This window comes from Corvus brachyrhynchos, unplaced genomic scaffold, assembly GCF_000691975.1.
Source record: "Corvus brachyrhynchos isolate BGI_N302 unplaced genomic scaffold, ASM69197v1 scaffold48, whole genome shotgun sequence".
In the NCBI taxonomy this organism is placed as follows: Eukaryota; Metazoa; Chordata; class Aves; order Passeriformes; family Corvidae; genus Corvus; species Corvus brachyrhynchos.
Genome location: NW_008240027.1, coordinates 2,643,589 through 2,659,193, shown reverse-complemented (window position 1 = coordinate 2,659,193; position 15,605 = coordinate 2,643,589).

Genomic DNA, 15,605 nt, shown 5'->3' with positions numbered 1-15,605 from the left:
TGGCAGAAAGCTTGCTTTTGTCTAAAATGCTTCTTAAGCACTGTGTGAACCATTCAGTACTAAACCAAATACCAGTTTGAGTTGTGCTTTTTCTATCCAATTTACAAATAGGAGGCTTTGGTTTAGTTTTTTGTAATAAGTGCTGCAGCGAGACAACTCTTGGAAAATACCAGGCACCATCCCAAAAGATATTATCTGCTTTACTCTGGAGGGCTTTTTAGCACAATGCTGTTTCTGTGTGGTAAGAAATGGCAAAGATTGCTGTGTGACTACCGAAGTGTGATGGGCTGGGTATGGTACGTGAAAATGGCATCTTGGACAGCTTCTGTTCTCAGCATGCATTTCCATTTAGTGCCATGAGGTATAAAAAGAGATTGGGGGTAGAATTAGATCAAGTCTTAGGAGTAAAGCTTAATCTATCATGGAGGCCTTCAGGAACTCTCAGGATCTATCAGGGTATATGGAGGATATAATATCTGGTGGTCATCTCTCCTGACTGAGCATAGGACAACTATTTAGGCTTCTATTCAGGGCATTACTACTGTTGTCTTCTTCAACCAGAACCAGCTGAAGTTCCCAGCTATGGTCACCGAGTATGCTGAGGTCTGTATTATGTTCTAACTCAAATACCTCTGTTCTGCCTGAACACCCCCTCCACCTTTGTTTGGATGTGATGAAAATCATCAGGGAGAGGACTGGCACAGTTAAACTGCTGCTCCACCTCGTATTCTGCACACAGACTTTTATGAGAGGAGATACTTTCTGGGAGCTGTAGTGGCTTCCTTACTTCCATTTTCCCTTCCAGGACATGCATGCTGGATGCACAAGAGTTCCCAAGGTAGAGCAGTATCTCCATACCCCAAGAGGGTAGGTGGTAGCTGGACCATGGAAGAAGCCCTTGGGCAGAGAAGACAACAATAGCCTGAAACATTCTGGGTGCATTTTTCAAACGAAAGTATAATCAGGAGCCACTCTTTTGCTGGGTAATCAAAATGCCCGTGGAAAAGAAACAGGGATGATTTCTCCGTGTTCTTTCTAATTTAAAATTTTCTGTGGAAAGAAAGTGCATTTAACCACTTCCTTGTGACAGCAAGCACAGGGTTTTAAGTGCTGTTCCTGAAGCAAGCATTGCTTTTGGCTTACTATGTGTGACTCCTTGTGAAGCTTCCCTGGGCTCTTGGACGCTGCTCTTGCCAGTGAGAGCCCAGATTGCTTCCAGCAATAAACATCCCACAAAATTATGTATGTTCTTTAAGAAAAGTACCAAGATTTTCTGCTAATTGCAAAAATACATAATGGATGCTTTCAGCATCTGTTATTTATTCTCTAACCAGCTTTCATCCAAAAGTAACCTTTAAACAAACATTAAGATTGAGGAGTGTAACTGTTTCAATGTGTCACACATGCCTACTGCCTCCAGTTTAATGATGTTTGAAACGTGTGCTTAGAGTTGACTTCTAGAAGCAGAAGTTGTTTATGTCTCTAGCTCGGAGACGTTCACAACACGGAGAAGGTGGTGCTTGGTGCCAGAGATGATGGATGTCTCTGTGCTCTTTTTTGGGAGCCAACGCCCAGCAGAGAGGATTTTGCTCACACGACAGTTGCTTCGATGCACCACAAGGAGGGGTGCAAGGCTCGCGGAGAGCAGGATGCAGCTTGGAAGTGGCATTCGTGGGATGTACAGTACTGCCCGTATATTGAAAGACCCGATTTTTAGTTAAAAAGCCTGACTATTTTTAATGGTGTAACTTAACAAAAAAAAAAATCCACATAAAGAAATATTTTTAATGAGTTTTTTGTTGCACTGAGATCGATCTGCTAAGTTAATTACTTGGCAACAGTCATTGTCGTGCCTCTTCCTTTTTTTTTTTTTTTTTTGTCAGTTTATTTAATTGTATCTAATGAGAACAACTAGATGGGGCCCACTTAATTATTGTGGCTGATCTGTGCAACTACATTCGTGACAGCATGAACCGCAGGGACCAAAAGGTAACTTTCTGAGATAATCTTGAGTGAGACCTCTCCACGAGTGAAGGGCTTTGATACGTGGTACCATGGCAGAGAAGTATTCCTGGTGTCTCTCCATCCCAGAGTGCCTCAGAAGTGAGTCTAGGCTGGACTGGCAGAGGGAGCACTAAAAGTGAAGCTGCTGGGAAGACCTGAGTGGTAAGCACCCAATTCCCTTTCATGGGTGCATTGCATCTGATTCCCTTCCACAGGAAAATTTTAGAGAGAAAGTTTTGTAGCAACACAGTCAAAACCTTAATTGCTTTGTCTGTTGATAGATGTTTTTTGTCAAAATCTTCTAGTTGCCCTTCCATCCTATTATTCCTTCCAAATGACTTTGATGGAAAAGCATGGACCAGTTTACTCCTTCAGGCATGGCAGTGCAGATGCTCCCTGAGTATCCTTCAGCAAGAACAAGCCCATGCTTTCCCAAAAGGACCTCATGGTGGGGGAATGGGAAGAGACGGAATGGGGTTGGCATCTTGGCTGGTGCAGGGCAGAGATGAGAAGTGTGGAGGTGCCAGCAGGATTAGACTTTGTTTTGACAACACTTTGTGCTGGGGCATGGCCAGTAATTCTGACCATGGGGCATGAGCAAGACTGGTACTGGCAGCCATCCCCTGGGTAGGCTCAGCATCTCTGCTATTCCACTGACATCTGGGTCTTGTGACACTTCCCAGAGAGACAGCAGAGCAGCACTGTTGGGGGCTCAGCACTAATGAATTTGCAGCCCCTTTGCAGCAGATCTATTCCTCTCTGCTTAGAGATGTTCCCCTTTACTAATCAGCCTGTATTACAGATGGGGAGATCAATGTACAAAGGGACTCTCAAATTTGGCAGAAATACATCCTACATGTCTGGCAAAAGGAGAAATACCCTTTGGCAAAGAGCAGCTGCTCAAATTTGACCAAACTGGCTCCTAACTCTCTGCAGTTAGTAGGACAAGGTTCCTTAGGAAGGGCAGGCTTGCTGGGGTTTACGAGAATTCACTGCATCTCTTCAAAGAACCAGGAGTCATTTGTCCCCAGAGTTAGTCCAGGTGTTTAAGTTAGGATGTTAATTCTGATGATTTTCTAAAGGACTGAGAGAAGAGGTTTTTTTTTTTTTCAGGGAAATTCATCAATACAATTTTTTAGGGCACCTGTTGATGCTGGTAGAGAAGTGCCTCAAGAACAAGTTAAATGTGGACAGAGTCTGAGAACCAAAACAGGATTGGAAGTCCAGTCCTCCATGAAGGATGTGACATCTCTCAGCAGTCATGTCCAACCTGCTAAAGTTCATCTGCACTGCAGAATAAAATACTAGATAATTATGTTTTGGATAACATGTGTTTTTAAAAGTTAAGAAGAACGTCAGTTAATGAAAATGGTAAGGCATAAGTGACATCATTAATAATAATAAAAATTAAAAGTCATAGCCTTAATTTTGAAAATTAGGGGGGAAATGATACCTCCTTTAACTGACACTGTGATTGAGATTGCTCTGGAGAAGGGAGAGTTTGAGTCTCTTTGGGAGAGCAGGTAGGTTTCTGCTGCCTGAGTAGGCACAGGGTCACCACAGCAGCTAATGAAGGTTGGAGGAGGCACATGAAGACCCTTAATTAGCTTAGTTGTTATTCTTACATCATGAACAATTCATTAACTCCTGCCTTATCTACGCTGCCGTTCCCTCCCTGAGCTGCACAGTCCCTTAACAATATGAGCTCTGGAGGGAAAGGGTAAAAGTGGGGGGATGAGAACCCCCACAAACAGCAGAGGAGATTCTGAAGGGTGAGGAAATTGGTCAGGTCTTTGGCAAATACCTCATGTGAGAGTTCTTAGCACAAACACTGATGTGCTGCTAATTGTTCTAATTGGTTCCAGCAGGGAACCCAGCCCAGATGGGTGAGGACAGGCATTTACTAACTGGGCTCCTACTGGTCCCCAGAAGTCAACGTGGAATTGCTGAAAGGATATCACACCCAGCAAAGAAAGTGCTGGTCCTGCAGCCCCTGTTTGGGATCCGGGGAAGGAGCAGAGGTGAGAGCTCTGGGTTTGGTTGTTGCTGTATTGGTTTGTTTAGGGGAGAAGTTGCTGGAGCCTTTGGGCTGTCTGAGAGGGGCTGAGCTGGATGAGGGGAAGGTGCCAGGGTTTTTTTTGACCAGTCCCAAGGACATTTGGCTGAGGAGCTCCGTTGTATTTCATAGGGTATTCTTGGAGGCAGAATGGGGACTGGAGCCCAAAACCTTGGGATCCCTTAGGTAGAGGTCTCCATCAAGCTCGGGTCTTTTCTGTACTCCTGGTCCCTTTTCCCTGCCAGTAAATGCCCCCAAACTCCCAAGTTGCTGAGGAGTTTGATAACTGAGGAGTTACTTAAGGGGAGGGACTTTGGTGCCCCAAAACCTTCGTGACTGGAAAGCCTGCCAGGCACTCAGAGAGCATGAAATCCAGTTAGAAATCATCTGAAGCTTGGTTTTGGTTGTTTTTTGTCTTTCTTTTCTTCTTCCTTTGTTTCCTTGTTTTTGGTTTGTTTCTGTCCAATAACCACAAGGAGTAGGAAAGATGGTTTGGGTTTTTTTCCTCTTTTTAAGTGGACTCAGATTTCTGTATCATCTATTGGAGCTTTATTTAAAGGGGAAAAAAAAAAATCCTCCTCGACTCCCTCTGACTCCAGTATTGAAAGCTTTAAGGAGGCATTGCTAGCTCTATTCAGTGGGAAGGCTTCCCCTGTTCTGTGCTGCAGGCTTTAAATTTAAATGAAGAAATGGGTAAAGGACAACAGGTGAAAGAAATGCTGAAGGTTAAATGAGTTATCACACAGCTGTTGCAAGTCAGTGAACCTTGCTTGCTGGAGGAGCTGCCCTGCTTTATCAGACTGGTGGCAAGAGCCACCTGCCAGGGCTCTGCCCTGCCCACAGCTCATGAGTTTGTGTGATGCTGAGGAGTTGGGCTATTCTTGGCTTGGTTTTAATTCAGAGCTAGCTCTAAGTAATGGGCAAGTGAGCTGCATGAGTAAACCCTGACCCCTCCTCTGCATCTGACAGAGGTGAGACAGAACGACCATGGCCCACCAGCCCTGTTCTCTGTTTCATGTACAGCTGATTATATTCTCCCTTTTCTGCTACAAAGGGATGTTTCAAACACCTGAGAGGCATAAGCAAAATGAGAACTGTTTGCCCAGTGCTGAGATCCCGCTGCGGACCTGCTGGCTGCTGCTGTTCCTGGCTACAGTGACAGACCCTCTTCTCCCCAGCAAACTCCCAGTCTTGATCCTTGGTGCTGTTAAGTCTGTGATGGTGTGAGCAGAAGAAGTGGGCTCTTTGTGTGCCTAAAACCGGGTGTCCATTAAAACATGGCTGTGGAATGGGTTCACCAGGTGGCCATCCATGGGGACATAGGGCCCTCGCCTGGGCTCTGCTCATCCCATCCCTACACACACGGACACTGGTCCCCTGCTTCTTTAGGGTTGATATTACCAGCTTCCCATGAGGTCCCTGGGGGTGAAATCACAGCAGCAGAATTAAAAAGCCTTTCTGGAGGTAAATAAAGGCCCAAGCTCTCCTATAATTTTAAAGGAGCTGCCTCCTGCGTGTGACCTTGGGGTGTGTGTTGATAGGAGCCTGCCGCAAGGGTTTAGTCTGTAACCAAATCCCCTCTCCCTCTGCCTTTCTCCCCAAAATGGGAGCTGTCATCATCCTGCTCAATCTTTTAAGTCAGCCTGAATGCTGATTGTCTCTCTTTACTAAAAAGCAAGAGTCTGGGATGCTGCATGAGGCTATGGCTCTGCTTTAAGGTGTGCTCTCTCTTGCTCTTTGGTATTTGCCTGGTCTCCTCTGCTGTGTGACTCCAGTGAAGGTGCATTCCTGATGAAAGGTTTGTTTTAGTGAAAGTGAGGCAGATGGCAGGGCCTGCAGGTCCTGTTGTTGAGGCCACTGTAGTTTCTTGGAGTGGGCAGCTGTTGGTAGTGAGGGGAGGAAGGACAGGCACCCAGGGTGGCTGCAGGTCCCCCATGCTCTGTTGGTGAGAGGAACTCTGGGGGTCACCCCTTTCCTCATGGGTGAGAGCATGGCTGTGGGGTAGATGAGGGTGAGGCAGGCAGAAATTGGGCTCTTGCTGCTCCCTGATAGAAGACACAACCATGAAACTGCTCAAAATACCCATCATAAGTAACAAGCCCACCAGCAGCTGCCAGGAAGCTTTTGGGGATGGACCAGCATTGGGATGTTCTCTGCTGAGCCCTGGCTTGAGAGCATTGGGCTGATTCAGTGGGGAGATGATATATCCCAGGTGAAACATAATCCCTCTGACAGGGATGAAATAAACTCTCTCAGGAGGTTCTTTCCCTGCTGACTGTGGTCTTTTCTTTTTTTGGCCCCAGACCACAGCCTGCTTGACAGGGACATCTTTAAGCAAGTCAGTTGAAGGATGGTGGGGAAGAGAAGATGAACATGATGTTCTGTGATACAAAATATCTCTTTGGCCAGTCTGGGTCAGCTGTTCTGGCCATGCTCCTGCCCAGTTTCCCTTGCCTCCCCTCACTGGCAGAGTATGCGAGATGGAAAAGTTCTTGACTCAGAGTAAGCCCCACTTAGCAACAATTAAACATCCGTGTGTTATCAACATTATTCTCTAAATTACTAAATACAAACCCCAGAACTGTACCAGCTGCTAGGAAGAAAAATAACTGAATACCAATCAAAACCAGTTGTTGCCTGGAGTTAAACCATGACGCTCAGGTGAAACACAATCCCTCTGCCAGGGATGAAATAAGCTCTCACAGCAGGTACCTTTCCCTGCTGACTGTGGTCTTTTCCCTTTTTGGCCCCAGACCACAGCCTGCTTGACAGGGGCATCTTTAGTGGTGTCAATCAAAGTGCAGTGGAGAAGAGAAGGCAAACAGGAAGAGCTCAGTGGAAGGGCAATTTTGAGTGCCCTGATGATGGGGTGGGGACACAAATCATTGGAGCGTGGGTGAAATGAATGGCTCCAGCAATGAAATGCTCAGTCTTTCAGTGAACACGAGGAGGAAAAACTGTCTGGCTCCAGGACAATACCTGGTGACTTGTGTAGAGGAAGAGTTCTGGCACCGACCAATGCATGAGGCTGATGAGAAGTGATCTGGGCAGGTCATTCAGAAAATCTGGTTTGCTGGCCTGGGAAGGACATAATCACCTTGGGCTGATGTTATCTGGGAGGCTGCATTGAGGAGGAGGCAGTGAAATGGGTGGGCAAGCAAGAGCTTTTGGCTCAAAGTCAAGCCTTGAGGTCCCAGGGAGGGGTGATGCTGGTGGGAGAGAGGATTTGAGTCACCTGTGCTGGGGAGGGATGCAAGTCCTTGGCAGAGCTGGCTGGGATGAGTCTGCTTTAACCCGGCTCAACTTTATCTCTGTCCTTTCTGATGCTGGGTGCAATAGTTTTCAGTTCTGTTTCTAAGCATGTTCTTTTAATGTGGTTGGTAACTTGAATCTCTCTCTCAAAATGAAATTTCATCAAAATCTGTAATTTTAAAGAAAAGTTTTACTTTTTATCTGCATGCACACCTTTGAAGCTAGAGATTAACATACCACAGATCCTGGCTGGGCAAGAGTGAGGCCCTGGACTTCAATGTGCAGTAGGGTGATCCCAAATCCCACAAGATCCCAAAATGTGGATCTCTGTGGGAACTAGGCATCTAGCTCCTGATAAATGGAGCTGAAGTGACTTTCCCAAAGTTCTGGGGCACAAAAGGTAAAAGTTTCCAACTGTCCAAGCCAACATTAAAGCACAAAAGCATCCTCTCTCCTCCTTAGTCTGTATTGACAGGCAACAAACTCATGGTACCTGTTAGCACAAAACCTTGTTCATATTGGCTGGTTTAGTACTGAAATTGGTGTCTTTCTAAGTTAATCACAAAAATGTCTTGGTTTATTATTATTTTCGATGACATTCTTATTTTCAGATGGTAACATCATGAATAGGAGGGACCTGCTGAATAAACAGCTATTGCCTTTCTTTGTGAAGAGATTATGTTTTGTTGTGCTTGCAAAAATGACTTATGCTGCCATGTATTGCCCTTTAAAAGCTAAAGAATAATAAATGAGCAAGAACAAGCATCTCAGATGCAGTGCCTATTTGGAAGGAAAAATCAGGTTTGGTATTGTGTGCGTCGTTCAATTTATTTTATGTTAATTTGATCTTTTTCTTTTTTATTTTGGTGTAGCCTGATTAGTTCCACATGTTTTCCCCTAAGGATTGGACAGTAAAACTGCTTGTCTGAGTCATCAACTAGATAAATAATTGGCAAATTCAAGGTCTCATCTCCTAAATCATTCCACGGTCGCTTGTGCGCTTGAGTCAGTGGTTCAGTCCCCAGTCTGGGCTTTCACTGGTCCCAGGAGACCAACAAACCTTCGTTTACAGAGCCTCACATCGGCTTGTCTTGGCACATCTGCTGCAAGAACGCGGGGAGCCGCTGGGATCCTGCGGTCAGGGCTGGTATTTACAGCCAGGGCGGAGGAGCCTTCCCGAAATGGGCACCCTGGAGTGCACACCTGGCAGCTGTGCCACCCCCCTGCACGGGGCTGGGGCTGTGTCCTGTGGGGAGGTGCTGGGCTGTCTCCTTCTCACTGGGTTTCCTGAGCCCACAGCTCGGGAGGTGCTGACCTGCCATGCAGGGATGCCTGGGGATGCCACACTGACCTCTGAGTTAACAGGCTGACAATGAAATGGGCCATCCCAGCATCCTTATTTTTTCCAGCTGTAGGTATCAGTCCCAGGTCCAGCTGGCCTAAATATAACCCCACTCATGGGTCCTGCAGAGAAGCCATGAGATGGGAAATGAGAATGTGAATATGGTCCCTGGGATCCAGCTGTGTGCGAGCATCGAGAGATTTGACATGGACACGTAGCTGCTTCTTCATATGTGGTGGTTGTCCGGTTGCTGAGAGAAGAATGAATCCCTCTACTTGAATAAGAGAGATGTTGGACTTCTGTTCTTCTGTCCCTGTGGGTTATTTCTGGCTTGGATTATTTTTTTTAAGCGGTGCCACTTGTGTCTAATGGAAATAATATCCAAAGTGTAACCCCAGCTGGAGACGTTGTACTGCTGTCCTGGGAATGTTAAAGGAGCTGAACTGGATGGTCCCTTGTCTGGATATGTTGGTTTTGTTGGTTTATTTTTGGGGAGGGAGTATGATTGCAGTTTAAAATGAAAGGAAGTGCCAAAAGCAGAATGAGAGGCAGCTCAGTGGTGATCTCTGAGCTTAAGGAAAAACAGTGTAAATCTGGAACAGGCTCACAGTCTTCAGAGTGGGCTCCAGACTTCTTAGCAGGAGAGTCACAGTTTCTGCTGAATTGGAAAAATAAAGCAGCCCAAATGCCTCTCGTGAGAGGTCCTGGCCCCTTAGCTCAAGTCAGACGTGTTTGGAGCAAACCTGATGCCTTGAAGGGGAAGCCACTGAGCCCCAAGGAAATCACTGGGGATGCTGGGCATGAGGGATGCAGAGCCCTCCCCTCCTTTGGATGGTGCTGAGGAGTAAAAGGAAGTGAAGCTAAAGGAGAATGAGTGGATTGTGCTTTGCTGGAAAAAAAGGTCACTTTAGCACACTGCAATGTGTGACAATGACACCTGTGAAAGTTAAATTGGCTCATTGAGTTAAAGCTGAGCAAAGCTGTGTGCTTTTGTGTACTTGTCCCCATCAGGATTTTAGCTACCTTGGCTTTTGTGGTGGCGCTTTTGGACGTGGGCATCCAGAGCCTGGTCAAGTCCTCCTTCAGCTGGTGCCTGGTGTGGATGCTGGGTGCAGGCACTGCTGGCAGTGTGGACACCCGCTTGACTGGGGAGGTGACCCAGATCGTGTGGTGGTACTAAGCAGGAGCCAGAGCATTGTCCTCTGTAATGCCTACGTTATCCCAATTAAAACAATGATGAGGAACTCGATGGGCACCTTCCTGCAGGGACTAACCTCTGGTCTGTGGTGGTCTGCCTTTGGTCCTCTTCTTGTTTCCCCTGTTTTTCCAGGAAGCAAATTGGTTGTGCAGCTGAGAGCTTTATTTTTGTAGGTTTCACTTTCTTTTTAATTATCAAGGTCTTGCTGCTTGGGGAATGGTTTCCTAAGAGAGCACACTGTGTGTCCATGTACAGCATGTACCACGGGGGTGTAGCATGGGGCTGGGGTGGAGAACTTCACCCCAGTCCTGGAGTTGTCTGGGTGCTCCCAAGAGCTCATCAGCCACTCTGTGCCAGGGGAAAGGAGCTGAGCCAGCCCTTTTCATGGATATTTCCCATGCAAATGATGAACTACCCTGGCAAGACAACTTGGAGACAGCCACCAAGTCTTACTCCATTCTCCAATCATCATCTTAATATAAGCTTTCTTATTTCTCCATGCCCTCTTAGCATTTGAATTTGGATCTAGGTCTAGCTTTTCAAGAGAACAACTCTCCTCTCTATTGGCTGCTTAGGCCCTTCTCATCCTCCTCTTCCAGCTCAGGAAAAACTGGAGTGGTTGATATTCTTCTTGTGGGTCTAGAGGGTCCCTCCATGTACAGTGAATATTTGGTGGTGCAGAAGAGTAAAAAAGCAGCAGAGGACTGGAATAAGCAATTTGGCAGTCAGTGCAACTGGCTGGCTTGAATTACGTGTTAAAGTTTTGCCAGTTGTCAGTGTGCTGAGCATTTTGTATCATTATAAGATTTTAGGAGTTCCAATGCAGATTTTCTATGTTTTGTTGTCTGAGATTTGTGTGGTTTTTCTATTGTAGAAAGAAAACTCGCCCAGCAATTTGCTGCTCACATTTATGCCTTTTTTTTTTTTTAATGTACAGTGGAAACAAGCATCTGAAATCTATTCTTCTCCTTCTGACAACAACATCTGTAAAACCTTAATGTTGGAAGGAGGCAGGAACCAAGAGATTTATAACCCCCTGCTGAAATATTGGAACGACCTTATTTCCCGGCAATTAGCTTTGCTCAAAACATTTTTGTTTCCTATTAGAAGCAATCTACTAACATTTACATTGATGTGTTTAATAGTTGTTGGCCATCTCTGAATTCAAGCAGGCAAGGCAGGAGGAGAGGGAAGGAGCATGCTTTGTAAACCGTGAGAGTCTTTGCGTTGTGTTGTGTGCGCTGATAGCGGTGAAAACATCCGTCATGCTCTGCTCCAGGGTGGGAATGAAATCTTTTGGGAAAGGGAAGAGAACTGATATTTGACCAAAGCTTCTCTACCACTGCAGCATATCAGCACCAGCTCCAGCAATTGCTGGAGAGTGGATCGTGATTCAGATGCAACCCCTGAAGAGTGGAGAGGTGAGGAGAGGAGAGGAAGGAACAGCACCTACATGCAAGATGCTGGAGGAATGAGTGAGGTCAAATGGTGAGGAGTTAGGTTGAGGAATGGGTGAATGAATGGATCATTCCCCTTCTTCAGAGGAGGCATTGATCTCCGGCAGAGACAGCAGCTCCTGAAACCTCTCTGGGGCCTTCAGCAACAAGTAGATTTTTGATTAGGTGGCTGAGTCTGGGTTTGTTTGGGGTTTTTTGACTTTTTTTTTTTTTTTCCTAGGATGTTGAGAGCATGATGTAATGGGATGAGACTGAGAATCAGGTATTTTAGGTTGAGTTGCAACATGAGGAATGCCTCATGTCTGAATGCATTGATAACCTGGGCTGGAAGTGGCGGTAAATACTGTGGCAGTACTGTTTTGTAGGACCAGAGGAAAGAAATGCCTCTTTTCTCCTTGGCTTTGAGATCAGGAAGATTAATGTGTATCTAGATGAGGTCCCGAGTGGATCTGAAAAAGATGAATTGTTTAATTGTTGAAAAAAGGCAATTTTAGGGATGTTGAAACAAAGTTGAACTTGAAATATTGGGGATGTTTAAGGACAGTGTCTTGTGTCTTTGTTTTGAAATTAACGTGCCTTGAAAATGGAAAGAACATAAAAATTTCAATTTAGGATATTGTTAACTGGCTCTGGGATGTCCCTGTGAGGGGCAGCGTGGAAGAGAATATTCTTGGGGAAATGCCATGGCCCTGCAGGTGATGGATGATCACCCTTGGCATTCCACAGGCTTTTGTTGTCTTTGCTTTCTGGAGGTTTCCTTCACCATGAGATATCATTTTAGAAGTTTGCTCCAGGATGGGCAGCAGACGGTGTCAACTCAATTTTGCTGAAGTCACAGATGATTCACTCACTTTGGCTGAAAATGAGCTTTTCCTGGCCCAGTTGCTCTTCCAGCTATGCCCCAGCTCCCCATCCCTTATTCTGAGTGGCTGTAAGTGTTTTATGAGGCCGAGTGTTTAGCTGGATATCCAAATGGTCTGGGTTAAAAACTGATCTCTCTTTGGAGGTGGCAGTGAACTGTAGCCTGAAGCTGCAGGCATTTGGGGTGGTAACTACTCAGTCTGGCTCTGCTTTGGGAGCCAAGGCTTTGCAGAGTTGTATGTGAATATTCCATCATCCAGATGATCTCTCTCCATAAGTCATCCCAATGGCCAATTGCTTCCTCAGTTGTGGATGTGCTGACATAGGTACTTCCTAGCAAAACTAGAGGTGAAGAGGGTCTTTTGACAGCCTTGGGGAGCAAAGATGTGTGCCCCAAAGAGGCAGTGGTTACCTGCCCTCTCTCTTGCCCTGGGGATGCTGGTTGGGTTCTCAGTGGGGTTTGGGGCACTTCTGCTGCATCTGACTGGTGTGGGAGTGAGGGTTGATATCTCTCTTTGTGGTATCACATCCAAGTCCACCTGGTTCCTTAGTCTTCATGCATGGCTGGAGCATGAAAACACAAGCTGAGAACTGAGACATCAAACCTCCACTGATGTGTGGAGGCACCAGGGGCTGAGATGAACCCACCTCTCCTGCTCTTTGCCACAGCCTGCTGCAAGAGGGGGGCTGCTGCTGTCAGTCATCAGCCTGTCTCACTCCAGGCATTCCTGGCACAAGTCTCTTCAGCTTTGCCTCTTTGTGCACAGTCTGGTAATTCCTCCTCTGCGGAGTTTATTTGTCTTTGCTTTTTCTTTCTGCGAGGCTGGAGTAACTCCCTGCTCCCCACTCTCCTCTCCTAGGACACAGCCTGAAAAATTACCCTCCTCTTCAGCTGCAGACAGGGTCCCTGGTGCATGCCTTGGGCTGTCCTGGACAGTCCCTGCACCAGCAGAAAAACTTGTTTAAGCACCAGCAGGAGCAACGCCGTGGCTGAACACCAAGGGGGAGAAGGAGGGCTGTTCAGGAATCCTGTTGGTTCCCCCAGCAAGGGATAAACTGGCCATGGATCAACTTACTCTTTAAGCATCAGAAGGTGAAGGGCTGAAGCCAATTAATGTAGGATTTGGTGGGAGGCAAAAACTCAAGTGAGTTTTTCTGAAAGGGACAAGTTGCCTTAAGAACCTCCTTAACGTATCTTTCCCTGTGGAAATATTTCCATAGTATCCACCCCACACAGATTACTTGCCCCCTTAAACAGTGTTTTGGGTAGAGGAGCACCAGGGAGGCTTTTTTTCCTCATTACCAGGTCTGTACATTCCCTTTCATCCCCCAGACTGTGAGTGTTCTCCCTGTGCTGTGCTGCTGGTACCCCAAGGGCAGTAGGAGGAACAAGCCCGGGTTGGATTGGACTCTGGCAGCTTGTTTGATTTGCATCTTGTTCCCAGAGCTTCATCTGGTCACAAGTGGTGCATAGCTGGGAGAAAGGATGCAGAGATGCAAACTGTTCCCCACTCTTAAATAGCTGGAAGTATTTGGGGAAATGATGTGTTCATTTCATACATGGCACCGAGGACTCATCCCATGCAAAACTGTTGTGCTTGCAGCTGCCTGGGACAGCTTCCATATGTTCCCCTTTAAAATGGAGGGTGCCCTGTCCTTCTCCTCATCTGCTGGACAAAGAGGCTTTTCAGCAGTGAAGATGCCTTAATTCAACTGAGTATTTTAACTGAAGGATGTTGCTCTGTGCTTTGGGTGTTCTGTTGTGCCAGAAACTGTCACACAGTGTGTGGGAAAGTCCCCTTTCCCTTTTCCTGAAGGACAGGTTTCTTTTCACCTCCCAGCTGCAGGCAGGCTCAGCACACAGATTTATTTGGGGCCAGGGATGTGTGCGTGCATGTGTTTATTTTATTTTTCTTTTTGAAAGAACAATGTTGAGGCGGCTGACAGCTAATCCTAAGTTTGGGATACCTGAAAACAAACCTTTCTGCACTTAAAATGAGTGACAGGCCAGGTTTGGCCCCAGCAACCTTCAGAACTGGTTTGACCTTGCAACCAGATCTCCTGGGCTGACTGACAGCTTTTTACAGTCGCATTAGGGCTGAGCTGACCTTGTTTATCTGGGGATTCACCTGGGAGACAGCAGACATGTCCAGGGATATTAAGTCTCAAGCTGAAAATGTTTGCTCAGGTATTAGGGGGAGAGTTAATTTAGACTGAATACCTCCTATGTGGCACCAGCCACTGCTCTGAGGGATGCTGTGCCCCCTGGCCGACGACAGTTGGTTTAGACTTTCTTTAGAAAGTGGAGTCTCCTTTGAGTGGAGCAATGCAGAGCCCTTCAACTTGCTCTGAATTTCCCTTCACATTTAATATTTTCGGGGTTTTGCTTAAATAGAGCTCAGGTGAAGGGGCAGATTGACCTTCCTGCAAAGGAGTCTTGCTGCTGCTACCAGAAGTGTGTTGGACCAGGGGGACTCTCTTTTGTTTTATAAAATCTGACACATGGGAGCTGATATCTGTCCCAACTGTGGTTGGTATCTCCTTTATCTGGTACCTACCAGGTCCTTCCTTCCCATGCAGGGGGATGTACTTTCCCTGCTGCAGTGACTCAGGAAAAAGCTAAGGACCAGCAGTTCTTCATCCTTGCTTGTGTGGACTCAGAACTTAGGACCAAGCCCTGGGGCTGCCCTCCTCCTGCACCCGAGGCTGGGCAGAAGAGAGGCACCCTGTAGATGATGCTCTGCCCTGTCTGCCCCCGTCTACACATTTGAGAGCATCCAAGGGGTGCTGCCTGAAGCCTGACCCATGCTGATGTCACCTGGGCAACTCAGCCATCCCAGCAGAGTGATTCCATCTGCTGTGTGATTGGTTACAGCCTTTGATTTCCAGCAGCACACATGTGCTCTGGGCAGGTGACACAGCCCTCCTGCAGCATCTCTTGATGCAGGGAGATCTTAGGATTTAAATTTTTTAAAGTTATTTCTTTGGGTTAGGCAACTAACAGCCCTCAATGTGTGAATGAGTGTGTGGGTGGTCCTGGCTGTGTCCCGCCCCTCAGGGGCACAGAGCATTGCTGTTCCCTGGGGTCAGGCAGGTACCTTCACTGCTGAGATTCTCCAGGTTTTCCTCTCCTGGTTTTTATGATGAATCACAACCAATCCTTCCTTTTTAGATTCCTCTGACAAGTTTGTTTTCCTCCTACCATAGTAACTTTTTAAGAGTGAAGGTTTCATGTGCTGGCATCCCTCATGTGGGTGTCTGGTCTCTGCTGGATGGGGTTGGGCTCATGGCAGAGAGTGGCTTGGGGGAAATCTAGCAACAACACAGATGTCCATGGTGTGACATCCTTTGCAGATGGAACTATTCCCTGGTGTTGTAAGGAAGATTTTATTTAGTTATTTCTCTCCCATTTTCCCTGCTGGTATCACCTCCTGC